The sequence below is a fragment of the Erythrolamprus reginae genome, chromosome 5, assembly GCF_031021105.1.
Source record: "Erythrolamprus reginae isolate rEryReg1 chromosome 5, rEryReg1.hap1, whole genome shotgun sequence".
In the NCBI taxonomy this organism is placed as follows: domain Eukaryota; kingdom Metazoa; phylum Chordata; class Lepidosauria; order Squamata; family Dipsadidae; genus Erythrolamprus; species Erythrolamprus reginae.
The window spans coordinates 3,753,883-3,766,616 of record NC_091954.1 but is presented as its reverse complement, the minus strand read 5'-3'; positions in this window follow the sequence as shown (position 1 = coordinate 3,766,616).

Genomic DNA, 12,734 nt, shown 5'->3' with positions numbered 1-12,734 from the left:
CTATCTATCCATCCATCCATCTATCCATATCTATCTATCTATCTTTCTTCTATCTATTTACCGTACCTACCTACCTACCTTCCTACCTATCTTCTATCTATCTATCTATCTATCTATCTATCTATCTACCATCATCTATCTATTTACCTATCTACCTATCTACCATCATCTATCTGTCTGTCTGTCTATCTATCTTTTATCCATCCATCCATCCAACTATCGGATTAATATGCCACCCCCTCAACAAATGCAAGAGCAAATCCAATTAAATTAAAAGTATAGAAACAATCTAAAATCCCCAGTTGTGTTAAAAATCAGTAGTACCCATTCAAACAACAACCATACAAATATTTAGTCGGCCAGGGAAGGGGGGGGGGGGGGCTGAGATCTAATGGCCCCAAGCCTGACAGCATACAGACTCTTGCGGAAGGCAAGGAGAGTAGGGACAGTGCGAATCTCGGGAGGGGGGGGCTGATTCCAGAGGGCTAGGGCCATTATTAATCTGATCCATCCTTCCTTCCTTCCTTCTTTCCTTCCATCCTTCCTTCCCTTCCTTCCATCCTTCCTTCCCTTCCCTCCCTCCCTCCCTTCCGTCTTTCCTTCCTTCTTTCCTTCTTTTCTTCCTTCCTTCTTTCCTTCCATCCTTCCTTCCATCCTTCCACACAGTAAGAGCGTGATTCTCACATGCTCTTTGGAACGCTGACATTGGAGCAGAAACCCACATAACCACCTTCTCACTTAACAACATCTATTTTGGGTGCCATGGCAGTCATATGTAAGGACTATCTGCAGCCTTTTCTCCAGGGCGTATGCATTTCCAAAGGAAAAGGGGTGCGATGGTGCTGTTGTTGTTTTCAGTGAACAGCTTTCAACAGAGAAGAATGGGGAGACCTCACCTACAAAAAGAGATGGATCAAATTGAACGGGTCCAAAGACGGGCTACAAGAATGGTGGAAGGTCTTAAGCACAAAACTTATCAGGAAAGACTTCATGAACTCCATCTGTCTAGTCTGGAGGACAGAAGGAAAAGGGGGGACATGATCGAAACATTTAAATATGTTAAAGGGTTAAATAAGGTCCAGGAGGGAAGTGTTTTTAATAGGAAAGTGAACACAAGAACAAGGGAGCACAATCTGAGGTTAGTTGTTGGAAAGACCAGAAGCAATGTGAGAAAATATTATTTAACCGAAAGAGTAGTAGAAGCTTGGAACAAAGGTCCAGCAGATCTGGTGGGTAAATCCACAGTCACTGAATTTAAACATGCCTGGGATAAAATATATATCCATCCTAAAATAAGATACAGAAAATAGTATAAGGGCAGAATAGATGGACCAGGAGGTCTTTTTCTGCTGTCAATCTTCTGTGTTTCCGCCCCGACTCTTCGGAGAGGGGCAGCATACAAATCTAATAAATAATAATAATAATAATAATTATTATTATTATTATTATTATTATTATTATTATTATATTCCTGATATTAAAGTGTTAGAAAAAGCTTTCCAACTAAACCAAAAAAAAAAGTGATTTCTTTCCAAAGAACCTATCCCCCCACCCATCCCCCCACCCCACTTCCCCTTTCAAAGTTGCTGAGAGACCCTTTGAAAAGCTGATAGCAAGGTAAGATGACCAGTCAGGTCTGCAGACACTTAGAACAATCAAATTAAAAGGTGTGAAAATGATCTTTCATCCTCTCCGCCCTCCACTTCAATGACTATTATCTCTATTGATCCCTTATCAGTGAGACTTGTGTTTTATTGGGGAGGGTTTGTGTGTTTAGGCAGTCTGTGCACTCCTCTCTGTGTGTCTAAATGGAAATTTATAATTCAACTCTAAACCTTGGCGCTAGGAATGATAATGGTAGAGGCTACGAATGCAACTTGGATTAAAGAGGTGAATAAAGATTCAAAAAATGAAGAAGCCTTGCCAGAGTGCCTTCCATCCCCTGTCCTAATGTTTCTCTTTTACTACTATCACATATATAAATACACCTGGAAAAAAATTAAGGGAACACTTAAACAACACAATATAACTCCAAGTAGATCAAACTTCTGTGAAATCAAACTGTCCACTTAAGAAGCAACTCTGATTGACAATCAATTTCACAGGCTGTTGTGCACAATCAACTTTGTACTGAACAAAGTATTCAATGAGAATATTTCAATTCATTCAGCAGGGTAAAATGTATGTATGTGTACAGTATATGTAGATTGTTCTGAGTTTGGGTTTTACCCCATATAATATTTTGAGTGTCTATGCGACGTTTCAGTGAAATCACATTCACCATCATCAGGCTGAAGTTGTTAGCTTTGTGCTGCTTTGAATATAGTTTATATGAATATTTATTTATTTATTATGAATATTTATTATTAATATTAATATTATATTTATTATGAATATATTTAAAGCAACACGAAGCTAACAACTTCAGCCTGATGATCTACATACATATACCCGTGAAAATCTACAAAAACAAATACTTGTGTATATATATATTTGTATACCACCAATACGTACTTGACAAAACAAACAAATAAATAAATAAAACAAGAGGGAACTTGTAAAAAGAGCATAAAGAGTGGAGAACAATAAATGTACAGAATCTTTAAAAATTTAAAGGGAAAGCAAAATTCGACACTCCTTCCATACCCAAATAAAATGAAAATATAGAAACACTGCCCCATAAATTGATGGAACATAAAACCCCTAAAAACGAATCTGTATCTTCTTCAGAAATATCCAAAATGAATACAATATAATATACAGAACTAAGGAAAACAGACACACAATTCCACACACTAGATATAAATAATATTAGGTCGTTTGACAGCGATAGTCAACAATAAGGTTGACAAATTATGTCTTCTATATAACAAATAAATATATGGATGTAGTGGAAGAAAATATTAATTGATATAAGCAAATAACTATGTGAATATATAGAACACCACTGAACATGTTTTATATGTTGTTTAAGTTTATATGCTCATTTGTCTGTCCATTTTTTTCCTTCCTTCCTTCCTTCCTTCCTTCCTTCCTTCCTTCCTTTCTTTCTATGTTCTGTTTGTTTAAATTGTTCTTCTTTTCTTTCTATTTTTATATGTAGAAGGAGTCAGCATATTGCTCCCAACAATCTGATTCGATCTCAGTAGGCTCAATGGTTGCTTCAAGCGAAATATGGATTTCAATCCCTCGTTCCACTATTATAACCAATTTCTTTTGGCCCCTTGAATCATACAGTGATTAAGATATTCATTTTCCAGGTTGATATTAAAATATGTGAAAACCACAGCAAAACCTTACCGCTGCAACTGAGGCCAACATTTCTGTTGTTAAGAGAAACGTTGGTTCAGCGAATTCTGTCCCCATTTTATGACCACCTTGGCTGCCTCAGTTGTTAAGTGAGTCACTACCGTTATTAAATTAGTTAGTTAAATTGACTTATTTGTCACAAAAGGGGGAATCAAAGCATCCAGGACACTCTGACGTCATAAATAGAAACATAGAAACATAGAAGTCTGATGGCAGAAAAAGACCTCATGGTCCATCTAGTCTGCCCTTATACTATTTCCTGTGTTTTATCTTACAATGGATCTAGGTTTATCCCAGGCATGTTTAAATTCAGTGACTGCAGATTCTTCCTTCCTTCCTTCCTTCCTTCCTTCCTTCCTTCCTTCCTTCCTTCCCTTTCTTTCCTTCCTTCCCTTCCTTCCCTTCCTTCCCTTTATTTCCTTCCTTCTTCATTCATAGAAACATAGAAGACTGACGGCAGAAAAAGACCTCATGGTCCATCTAGTCTGCCCTTATACTATTTCCTGTATTTTATCTTACAATGGATCTAGGTTTATCCCAGGCATGTTTAAATTCAGTGACTGTGGATTTACCAAATACAGGAAATAATATAAGGGCAGACTAGATTGACCATGAGGTCTTTTTCTGCCATCAATCTTCTATGTTTCTCTGTATTTGCCAATTCTCAAAATTTCCGCCACCGGTTCTCCAGAACCTGTCAGAACCTACTGAATTGCACCCCCGGTGTAGGGTCTCCTACTTGGATGGGGGTGGGGTCGGGGTTGGAGTAGATGACCTCCAAGGTTCCTTCCAACTCTGTTAAGCAATAGGCAAGGAGACGGGTGAGCTTGCTCGCTGGCCTTGATAAATTCAGCGTTGAGAGATTATGAGATCGGGTCCCGTGCTAGGAGCTGGGTCTCCTGGGAACTGCTGATATCATTCTTTCCCAGCCCTTGCGAGAAAGAAGATTAAGAACTCCTTTATGTTGCTTATTTATGCTAAAAACGTTTCTTCATCAGCCACCACTATGGTTCCTGAAGAGTGGGGCCACTGTCAAAAACAGATTCCATGATAATACCATGTAAATAGATTCGTCATCTTTGTTTTAAGCTGCCTCTACGCGCGTTGGGTGGCTATATAAATTAAATTAATAGATTAATCATCACCGTCACTGAGATAAAATCTTGGGGTGGGAGCATGTTCGTCTATGGGGATTTTTTAAAAAATCAGGAGTGTGGTAGCCTTTTTATTTTCCCCTGACATATTAAATTAGACAACTTATACAGTTATACATCTCCACCCCATGTCCAGTCAACGGAGCAGTGGAAGTGAAGTGCCGGTGCCTGGAGGCTGTGGGGGCCTGGATGGGTGTCAACAAACTCAAACTAAACCCAGACAAGACGGAGTGGCTGTGGGTCTTGCCTCCCAAGGACAATTCCATCTGTCCGTCCATCACCCTGGGGGGGGAATCATTGACCCCCTCAGAGAGGGTCCGCAACTTGGGCATCCTCCTTGATCCACAGCTCACATTAGAGAAACACCTTTCAGCTGTGGCGAGGGGGGCGTTCCCCCAGGTTCGCCTGGTGCACCAGTTGCGGCCCTATTTGGACCGGGAGTCACTGCTCACAGTCACTCCTGGCCTCATCACCTCGAGGCTCGACTACTGTAACGCTCTCTATATGGGGCTACCTTTGAAAAGTGTTCGGAAACTTCGTGCAGAATGCAGCTGCGAGAGCAATCATGGGCTTTCCCAAATATGCCCATGTTACACCAACACTCCGCAGTCTGCATTGATTGCCGATCAATTTCCGGTCACAATTCAAAGTGTTGGTTATGACCTATAAAGCCCTTCATGGCACCAGACCAGATTACCTTAGGGACCGCCTTCTGCCGCATGAATCCCAGCGACCAGTTAGGTCCCACAGAGTGGGTCTTCTCCGGGTCCCGTCAACCAAACAATGTCGCTTGGCGGGACCCAGAGGAAGAGCCTTCTCTGTGGTGGCCCCAGCCCTCTGGAACCAACTCCCCCCAGATATTAGAATTGCCCCCACCCTCCTTGCCTTTCGAAAGCTGCTTAAAACCCACCTCTGCTGCCAGGCATAGGGGAACTGAGATAGACTTCCCCCTAGGCCTTTACAATTTATGCATGGTATGTCTGTATGTATGATTGGTTTTTATATAATGGGTTTTAAACTGTTTTTAGTATTGGATTTTGTTATACAGTATAATGTTTTATTACTGTTGTTAGCCGCCCCGAGTCTGCGGAGAGGGGCGGCATACAAATCCAATAAATAAATAAATAAATAAATAAACTTTAATTCTTCCTTACCTCCTGCTTAACCAAAAATGAAGACTTTTAATAATCAGGCTATGTGGCTTTTTGAGATAAAATCCAGCTTAAATCAGGCAACAAAACAACTTCCAGACTTTTAATTTTTTTTTCCCCAAATATTGCTTAGGGAAGAAAAACAGTGATGGAAAATCTTTAGTTCAGCCACTTGCCTAAAGATTTTACATTTCAAAGTTTGTTTTTTTAAAATTCCTTTTTCTTCTTACTGTTATTTGTATGCTGCCCTGAGTCTACGGAGAGGGGCGGCATACAAATCCAATAAATTATTATTAATTATTATTATTATTATTTACTTGGAGGGCTTCAGCTTGCAAAAGACTGAACTAAAGTGGGAGGGTGATGGATGATTAAGAAGTTTGATATATCAATTAAAAATCAATCAATCAAAAGCCCCTAAATGCTAATGCGCTAACTCAGGAGGCAATTCCCCTGAACAGCCTCTTTAAACATGTAGACAGTAGAGTAGCATGATAATTATTTTTGATATCTGCCGTATCTCCATTAAAAAAAACAATATCCTTTCATCTATAAGGAAGGGGGAATGTTATCAGGATATGTGAATTTTGTCACTTCCTGCTTTTTTTACATTTTTGATACCAGCTGTCTTGCTTAAAAGTAAATAAGATTAATTTGATACTATTTAAACTGTAAACAATATGACATGAAGACCAGTTGAATTCTGGGCTAAAAGGTAAAAATTAGAAATACTCGCCAATTGTCAAAGGCACCAGAGTTTCTCTGGTTTATTTTCTGCCAATCCTACTGTAAGTTCATAAATTGTTAAATATTTACCAGGAGCTATAAAATATTTCTCACACTGGAAATTGCAAACATGCAATAGCTTTTTTTTTTAAAAAAAGTTTATTTTGTTTAGAAACCCCAAGTGAGTAGACCTTGGGCATCCCTCCAAGCTCTTCCTTCTAACTTTAAAATAACATCTTCCCAAAAGTACTTTACAGCTAAATGACCCACAATTAAATCCTAAAGTGCCATTAAGTTGTTTTCAAAAGATAAAAGGATGCTTTAAATTGCTGCTGTTTGGTTCTCTAAAACCAACCATTCTAAGTTACTTTTACTTTTCAGCAACTGACAAGTTATGCCACTTGCCCTCAGGATACTGATATTTAAAAAAATCAAAGGTCTTTACCTTGTTAAGGAAGGTTAGCTTAATACTGTACTGAACCCATGGAAGAAATAAAGATATTAACGCAATATTGTTTCTGAAATAACTTTGCTCGAGGTTTGGAATCAATTTATTCAATGTACACTGCTAAAAAAATAATAAAGGGAACACTTAAACAACACAATATAACTCCAAGTAAATCAAAACTTCTGTGAAATCAAACTGTCCACTTAAGGAGCAAAACTGATTGACAATCAATTTCACATGCTGTTGTGCACATTCAACTTTGTACAACAACGTATTCAATAGAATAGAATAGAATAGAATTTTATTGGCCAAGTGTGATTGGACACACAAGGAATTTGTCTTGGTGCATATGCTCTCAGCGTACATAAAATAAAATACAGTATACATTTGTCAAGAATCATGTGGTACGACACTTAATGATTGTCACAGGGGTCAAATAAGCAATGAAGAAGCAATATTAATAAAAATCTTAGGATATAAGCAACAGGTTACAGTCATACAGTCAACATGGGAGGAAATGGGTGAAAGGAATGATGAGAAAAACTAGTAGAATAGAAGTGCAGATTTAGTAGAAAGTCTGACAGTGTTGAGGGAATTATTTCTTTAGTAGAGTGATGGCGTTTGGAAAAAATGAGAATATTTCATTCATTCAGATCTAGGATGTGTTATTCCAGGGTTCTCTTTTTTTTTTTTGAGCAGTATATTTGCCACCCATTTCATAGCGAAAGGATTCTGGGCAGCCTACAGCATTAAAATATTAAAATCCTCATAGATAAATATTTCCAAAATGGTAAAAATGTAGCCGGCAGGGGCCACGTACGGCCAACTATGTTAGAAGTTTTAAAGTCTGTTTCTTGTTTTGTCTTTGGAAATTAGAATCTTAATTGTTTTTCCCTTTTCCTAAAAATTGTCTCCTTTGTTGCTTTTCTTTGATTTTTTTAAAAAAGAATAATTAGAGACTGCAATCCGTTAGTTCTCCATGCAGATGGTTAGTTAGAGAATGTCCATATTATTAGGGTCCATTGTCAATTCTGTAAGACAAATCCTTACAGGTTTATTGGCAAAGATTTTCAGATGTGGTTTGACGTTGACTCCTTCCTAAGGCTGAGAAAGAGTGAAAGAAAGCAGTCGTTTTGAACTTAAAATGGGGCTAGAACTCACAGCCACCTAGTTTCTACCCTGATGCCTTAAGCCAAGGGTCCCCAAACTTTTTACACAAGGGGCCAGTTCACTGTCCCTCTGACTGTTGAAGGGCTGGACTATAAAAAAAAACCTATGAACAAATCCCTGTGCACACTGCACATACCTTATTTAAAGTAAAAAACAAAATGGGAACAAATACAATATTTAAAATAAAGAAGTAATAACTAATTAAGTAATTAATAATTAAGTAATAAAGTAACTTATACTTCTTTATTAACAAGTAAATTTAAACTTAAATCAACAAACTCAATTTTTCCTTCCTTCCTTCCCTCTTCCCTCTCCACTTCTCTCTTCCCTCTTCCTTTCCTCTCATTTGTTTCATTTTCCTCTCCCTCGTTCTTTCCCTCCATCACTTTCTCATTTCTCTCTCTCTCTCTTTCCATCTCTCCCTCTTCCTTTCTCTCTCCTTCTTTCTCTCCCTCTTTCTCTTTCTTTTTTCTCTCTCCCTCTCTTTCTCTCTCTCTCTATTCTCTTTCTCTCACTCTCTAACTCTCCCTCTTTGTATCTCTCACACTTTCTCTCTCTCCCCCTCTCTCTATTTCTCCCTTTCTCTCTCTCCCTTTCTATCTCTCCTCTTCATTTCTCTCTCCCTCTCTATTTCTCCCTCTTTCTCTCTCTTATTATATCGATCGGTAAAATCTCGTGTGCTGCCGCGGGCCGGTTAAAAGACCTCAGCGGGCCGCATCTGGCCCGCGGGCTGTAGTTTGGGGACCGCTGCCTTAAGCACTACAATTAAGTAGCAATTGTAGGCAGAGAGTAAAGCCATTAAATTCCATGGTATGACAATCATTATTTATTTATTTATTATTTATTATTTAGATTTGTATGCCGCCCCTCTCCGCGAACTCATTAAGTGTTGTACCTAGTGATTCTTGACAAATGCATCCTTTCTTTTATGTACTACGGAGAGCATCTGCACCAAAGACAAATTCCTTGTGTGTCCAATCCCACTTGGCCAATAAACAATTCTATTCTATTCTAAAATGGCTCAATGCTAGTTCAGTGAGCAAAATATAGTGTTCATTCATTTTTCTCATGGCCTCTCATTAAACCCTAGACATTGTTTAAAGTGGTTTCTCGCACTGTACTTTTTATACATCAACACTCTGCAGTCTGCATTGGCTGCCGATCAATTTCCGGTCACAATTCAAAGTGTTGGTTATGACCTATAAAGCCCTTCATGGCATCGAACCAGAATATCTCCGGGACCGCCTTCTGCTGCACGAATCCCAGCGACCGGTTACGTCCCACAGAGTTGGCCTTCTCTGGGTCCCGTCGACTAAGCAATGTCATTTGACGGGACCCAGGAGAAGAGCCTTCTCTGTGGCGGCCCCGACCCTCTGGAACCAGCTCCCCCCAGATATCAGAGTTGCCCCCACCCTCCTTGCCTTTCGCAAGCTCCTTAAAACCCACCTCTGTCGTCAGGCATGGGGGAATTGAAATTTTTTCCCTTCCCCCTAGGCTTATAGAATTTATACATGGTATGCTTGTTTTTATGATTGGTTTCTTAAATTGGGGTTTTTTAGATTATTTTTAATATTAGATTTGTTTACATTGTCTTCTTTATTGTTGTTAGCTGCCCCGAGTCTTCGGAGAGGGGCGGCATACAAATCAAATAAGTAAGTAAGTAAGTTAAGTAAGTAAGTAAGTAAGTAAGTAAGTAAGTAAGTAAGTAAGTAAGTAAGTAAGTAAGTAAGTAAATACATAAATACATAAATACATAAAAAAGCTATACCTCTTAAATATCTATGGGTAGAATGCTGAGATCATCATGGCACCATAACATGACAGATGTACCTACATTTTGCTCAAATAAACTAAGAAAACAATCTGGATTCTCACATGCATAATAATTACCTGTAAGATTAAAGCTCTAAGTTCAACCTTCTAATTCACATGCAAGACAATACAGAGACCAATTTGGTCTAGTAGGAGTTAAGGCATCCAATTAGAAATCAGGAGGCAATGAGTTTTGATGCTGATTTAGACATGGAACCCAGCTGGGTGACCTTGAGTCAGTTCTGTCATGCTAATAAGTCAAGCAAGTCTACTTTTGTTGATCTTTCCTACCTGGTGTGAGGGAATAAAAGGATTACAAACTTTAGGACACAGGAGGATGATTGTAAGGCTAAGAATCTAAGCTTCAATAAGATCCCATTGCCTGCCTATAAAAGGTAAGAAACGGGTGGGCTACAATGTTCCCTCTAGTTTTTTTTCAGTGTGGGCGGAAAAGTATAGTGTCTGAGTGGCAGTCCCTTCCGGACTGGGTGACATATAGAAGTCTAACTAACTAACTAACTAAAATAAAATAAAATAAAATAAAATACTAAAATAAAATATTAAAATAAGATAAAATAAAATACTAAAATAAAATAAAATAATAAATAAAATAAATAAAATAATAAAATAAATAAAATAAAATAAAATAATAAATAAAATAAAATAAAATAAAATAAAAATAATAATAAAATAAGATAATATAATAAAATAAATAAAATAAAAATAAAATAAAATAATAATAATAAAATAATAAAATAAAATAATAACTAAAATAAAATGATAAGATAAGATAAGATAAGATAAAATAAATAACTAAAATAAAATAAAATAACTAAAATTAAGAAATAATAATAAAATAATAAAATAAAATAACTAAAATAAGATAAAATAATAAATAAAATAAAATAAATAAATAAAAATAAATAAATAAATAAAATAATAAATAAAATAAAATGAAATAAAATGAAAATAATAATAAAATAATATAATAAATAAAAAAATAAAAAATAAAATAACTAAAATAAAATAATAATAATAATAAAATAATAATAAAATAAAATAAAATAATAAATTTTAAAAAAAAATCATGCCTGAGCGCCTAATTTTTTTTCACAGATGTCACCCAAGACAACTTATTGCGTAATTATTTGGGGCTGGGTGCTGGGGTAGAATAAGGTCCTTTCCCACTATAAGAACATAAGAAGAGCCCTGCTGAATCAGGCCAAAGGCCCTTGACTCCAGCATTCTGTGTATGTTTGGGTTTATAATAAGGGTTTTTAGTTGTTTTATTATTGGATTTTTACATGCTGTTTTTATCATTGTTGTTAGCCGCCCCGAGTCTGTGGAGAGGGGCGGCATACAAATCCAATAAATAATAATAATAATAATAATAATAATAATAATAATAATAATAATAATAATAATTATTATTATTATTATTATTATTATTATTATTATTATTATTCACACAGTGGCCCACCAATTGTCCATGGGGATCTTGAGCAGAAAGAGAAGGCATGACCCTCCCTTTCCCTTGACCCTCAACAAGTGGTACTCAAGGGAACCCTGCCTGCCTCAACCAACATAGAGGCGGCACTTGGACATCCGTTTCAATAACCACCTATGACACACTTGGCATCCATGAATCTCTCTAATCCTGCCTTGAAGCTATCAAGGCTGACAGCTGTCACGATCTCTTCTGGAAGTGAATTCCATAAACCAAGGACCCTCTGCGTATTGTGTGATAGAGAAAAGAATTTCTCCAAAGCACCTGAGGGTAGAACAAGAAGCAATGGGTGGAAACGAAACAAGGAGAGAAGCAACTTAGAACTAAGGAGGAATTTCCTGACAGTCAGAACAATTAATCAGTGGAACAGCCTGCCTCCAAAAGTTGTGAATGCTCCAACACTGGAAGTTTTTAAGAAGATGTTGGATAACCATCTGTCTGAAGTAGTGTAGGGCTTCCTGCCTAAGCAGGGGGTTGGACTAGAAGACCCCCAAGGTCCCTTCCAACTCTGTTGTTGTTGTTGGTCCATCTAGTCTGCCCTTATACTATTTCCTGTATTTTAACTTAGGATGTACTGTATATATGTTTATCCCAGGCATGTTTCAATTCAGTTACTGTGGATTTACCAACCACGTCTGCTGGAAGTTTGTTCCAAGGATCTACTACTCTTTCACTAAAATAATATTTTCTCACGTTGCTTTTGATCTTTCCCCCAACTAACTTCAGATTGTGTCCCCTTGTTTTGTGTTCACTTTCCTATTAAAAACACTTCCCTCCTGAACCTTATTTAACCATTTAACATATTTAAATGTTTCGATCATTATTTTCTTTCTTTCTTTCTTTCTTTCTTTCTTTCTGTCTGTCTGTCTTTCCTTCCTTCCTTCCTTCCTCCTCCTCCTCCTCCTCCTCCTCCTCCTCCTCCTCCTTCTCCTTCTTCTTCTGCAGTGAGCATGAGAAGAAAGGGAGGGGAGTGAGAAGGAGTAAGGAAATGAAAGGATGGGAGGAAAATAGGGATGAGGGAGGGAGGGAGGAAGGAAATGAAAAGGAAGGAAGGAAGAAGAAAGAGAAAGGAGGAAGAAAGGAGACGGAGGAAGGAAATGGAGAGGAAGGAAATGGGAAGGAAGGAAGGGGGAGAGTGAAGGAGAGAGGAAATAAAAAGAAGGAGGGAGAGAAAGAGAGAGAGAAAGAAAGAGAAGGAAGGAAGCAAAAAAGAAAAAAGAAGGAATGAAAGATGGAAAGATTGAGGTTCTCAACCATCCATCCATCCATTCATTCATTCATTCATTCATTCGATTTGTATGCCGCCCCTCTCCGTAGACTAGGGGCGGCTAACAACAATAATAAAATAGTATATGACAAATCTAATATTAAAATAATTAAGAAACCCTTATTAAAAACCAAACATACACACAAATATACCATGCCCCTGTCTTCTATTTTACACAAAGATTTCCACA